The following is a 4,105-nucleotide window of genomic DNA, read 5'->3' as shown; positions in this document are numbered from 1 at the left end:
CTTCCACAACTTGGCCTGGATATTTGTATGGAAAATCATTGCTGGAGACTGCTTGAGTATGATTGCTGCATGAAGGCAGGGCAGTCTTTAGCATATGCGGCGCCAGGGTGCAAAGATGCGCCCATCTTGCTGCTGCTGCTGCTGCTGCCACCGCCTCCCGAGTAGTAATAAATGCTACTTTCACGGAGGGAAGACATGTGGCTGAGGAAGGGAGGTGCTGCCTTCACACAGGGGAAACTGGGGTGTGTGGCTGAGGGAGGGGGATCCTACATTCAGGCAGGGGAGACTGTTGTGGGGTGAGGGAGGTAGATGCTGCCTTCACACAGGTGAGCCTGGGGGCAAAGGGGAGGCCAACCTGCCGAGCGCCCAGGGCGGCGCTGCACTGCTCCTCCCAGCGCCATTGTCATTGTCCCACATGCTCTGCTTTCAGAGGCAGCAGGGGCTTCTCAGAGGGGGATCAGGGCCCGAGGAGTTCGCAGGATAGGTAGCGGCCTCGGCCTCGGCCTCGGCAGGCTGCTCCAGTGGCCCAGGAAGTCAACCTAGGAGAAGAAAATGAGCCTTGCCTTGCTTTTGTCCCGCCCCCTGCCCACAGCTGATTGGCCAGCTGGGACCCCGGAGAGCTCCCACTGCTGCTGCCGCCACTAGCGCCCTTGACCAAGCTCATAGCGATGCTCTTCGGCAGGGAGGCATCTGGGTGGCTTCAGCGGCAAGCGCAGGTCGCCCACCTGGCACCCCCAGAATTCGGTGCCAGGGTGCCTTGCACCCCCAGGTAAAGACGGCCCTGGGTGGAGGACAGAATTAGGCAGGCCTTTTATTGGTTTGTATCCCTCCTAATTAGCAAAATGCCTAACTAATACCAACAGCAAATGAGATGGCAACACTGTGCCTGGACAATATGATGAAAGTTGGAGCTGCATGCTTTTATATTTTCTTATGAAACCTTTCCCCTCCTCATCCTTTTTAAATCATGAGTCTGGGGACAGGGACCATGTTTATGCTTGTCCTCAATGTGCTGCTTTCAGTCTAGATTCATTCTAGATCCTGGTGTCTACAAGGGTGTGTGTCGTTGCTTGATACACATTTGAAAACCCTTCTCTTGGTTAGGTTATTCTTTCCTGCACATGCCTCAGGTGAGAGGGGAGCCAACTTGAATAAAATATTGGGGGTACCCAAGTAAGCTCAGCCCTGCATATTCAATTGCATGACATGATACACAGACACTATTTGAATGGCAATGCCCATCAACGTTGGGAGTCCCAAACATTTTATTTGGGGGGCCTGAGGACCCCTTGGCCCCTATGAGTTGGCTCCTATGTCAAGGGAACTAAGAAGGAAGCGGTGGTGGCAGCTGTGTTGTACACCTACCCACAATGTAATTGGGCAGTTGTGGATATGCTCCCCATTGCTAGGACTGTTTTCAAAGGGGCACCATGATTGGTAATGTAGAATCAACGAGCAATGAACTTTTATTTTCAGAATGAAACCAGTTCCTTTCCAGGGGCAAGAAAATATGCCATAGAACTAGACTGTTGGTGTGTGGGCTACGTAGAAAAAACAAATCTGGAGTCTTCACTGATGCTGAAATAAAATGTCATGTGCATCCAGAGACTGACATTATTAAATTTTTTTAAGGTTTGTATGTATGTATGTGTGCATGCATAAGTAAGAGGTTTTTGACTTACCCCTTTCCCTTCCCTACATAAAATTCTTTATATTTTGACATTTGGCTGTTAAAGCACAGTTCTGTGGAAATTCCCACTACAGTCTTCTTCATGTACTTAAGATGGCACAGTTTTTAGTAGGTTTTTTTCAGTTTCTTTTTGGCATGTATGTGCAGCATGAAGAAAGTTTCACACAGTCAGTTCACTGCCTTGCAATTGTTTCTATGCAGAACAATTCATACTGGCATCCATGTGCCTGCCCCACTGTGATAAATATAGTGGTCCAAATAACGCTTAAGTTCAGCCTCCCCATTACGGCCCCTATAAATGACTGGTTTATTTGAGCATTCATCCTGATTTGCTTGTACACAGTTTGTGCAGAGGTTAGATTATAGCCAGTTCTTTATTGAGCATTGCACAACCAAAATTAGCTGAAGGCAAGGCCATGGAAACAGGCAGCAATGCAAACAAAAAGACAATAATCCCAGTAATAAATACAGGAAGATTTTAATCTGTACAACAAGGAAAGACAACACAGGCTTGCTGTCATGGGGATCAATGAAGTAGGTCATATTAATGCAGAAGGATGCAGGATGGGGGAATATGTTGTCCAAAATCATTATTGTTTGGGGTCTTGCTTTGGATAATCACCCCAGTCTAAACAGTTGTGGGGGTGGGGAACAGGACATGAGATCTTCACTCCCTTACACAGCAGGGCCTATAGACTTGCATCATTACCCACAGTGGTCAAATGGGACAGACTATGACTTTACTTGCTCCCCAGGTGAGTAAGCATTCTATGACAGACGCCTTGCAGCACTCAGGGAACAAACCATCAGTTGCAATTAAGAATAGATGAATCTTATCAATTTCAGTTTCTCATTCACCCCCACCCCCCAAAATCTTCAGTTCAGTTCTCTGTATTTCCACATCAAGTTTGTATTATTGTTTTTTTAACATGAAAACCCACCAGCGTTTCAGTGAGGATTTATCCTAATATGCCCATTTGTGTATACACATTTTATATGAAGCAACTTCCCCCTTTATTATGCCTATTTGCATTTTATATATTTTCACTAATATATGCATTTCTATGCACATGCTGCCCTAAGGTATGCATTTATGTACCCTGGAGAACTGGACTGCAAAATTCAGAGAACCGTGGATTTTGAAGGTTTCTACTCAGAGAAAGTGCATATTAGATAGGCTTGGCTTTTAATGTGAATTGAATCTAATCGATACCCCAACCCTACCATTGCAATAAGAAGTTAGTGAGCAGGTTAGGGGAGGAAGAGGTGGTACAGAACTCCTTCTCTGTGTCAAGCATACAATTGGCCTGCCAGAGGAAAGAACACACATTTCCTTTACAGCCAGAATAGAAATGCCGTGGGTTGCTGAAAGAGGAAGCTCTCTCTCTTTCTTCTCTGCCAGCCTCTAGCAGGGTAAAGAATACAGCTCTGCAGGCTAATAAATTTTGTGGGCTTATTTTCAAGGCAGTCTTAAAACAATTAGGTTGTATCCAACTAAGGTCTATTCAGAGTAGGTTCGTGGAAATGAATGAACCTAACATAGTCATGTCTAGTAACTTCAATGGAGCTACCCTGATTAGAACTGGTACTGGATACACCCCATTGTTATTTTATGAAGGGGTGTCTGCTTGCATCCTAGCACTGCTAAACATTGCAGAGGCCATTCATCCCAATGTCACTATCTTAATGGTATTAATAATTTACATGCATGTAATTTTATTAATTTAAAAAACTGCTGGTTTTATTCTGATAAATGTTATGCCTACTCCATTTTAAAGTTTGCTTTTTCTGATGAATATTCTACATTGTTTTTATGAAAACAGCCATCGGGTTTTTTTGTGGATTAAGCAGCAAATAAATATATACCGGTAATATAAATACATAAAAATAGGCATCTTGCAACTTGCTGTTCTTCCTCCAGTGCTTTTTTCTGAAGTCTGCTAACTGGAAGGGGTTTGCCTTTGTGGGAGCTTCACCCAACAGCTAACACAGGCTGTTGTGTTTTGACTTCAGGAATAAAGTTTATTCATGATGGAATCTGATTTTAAGCCAATCCAAGGCCCAGTTTAATTCACCTGCTGCCCAAGCAGGAGTGGGGAACCAGTGGCCTCCCAGTTGTTATTGGACTCCAACTCCCACCATCCTTCAACGTTGGCTGGTGCTGATGGGAGTTGTAGTTCAGCACCATCTGGAGGGCAATGTGTTTTGGTGAGTTTAGGCTTTGAGCTTTGGAAGAACAGGCTCTTCCACAACTACCCCACCCAGTTTAAAGAAGGTGCAAGCTCTTTCCTTGAGCTGTCTCTCTTTTCCGCATCTGCTATGCCACAAAGCCAGCAACTGGTTTCTGTTCTCCACCATGGGGCTGTTGTGGTGATATGAAGGATTCTATCTGCAAGGCAAAGCAAATTCTTCTGC

The sequence above is a fragment of the Podarcis muralis genome, chromosome Z (genome assembly GCF_964188315.1).
Source record: "Podarcis muralis chromosome Z, rPodMur119.hap1.1, whole genome shotgun sequence".
NCBI classification, from domain to species: Eukaryota; Metazoa; Chordata; class Lepidosauria; order Squamata; family Lacertidae; genus Podarcis; species Podarcis muralis.
This window is presented reverse-complemented; position numbering follows the sequence as displayed.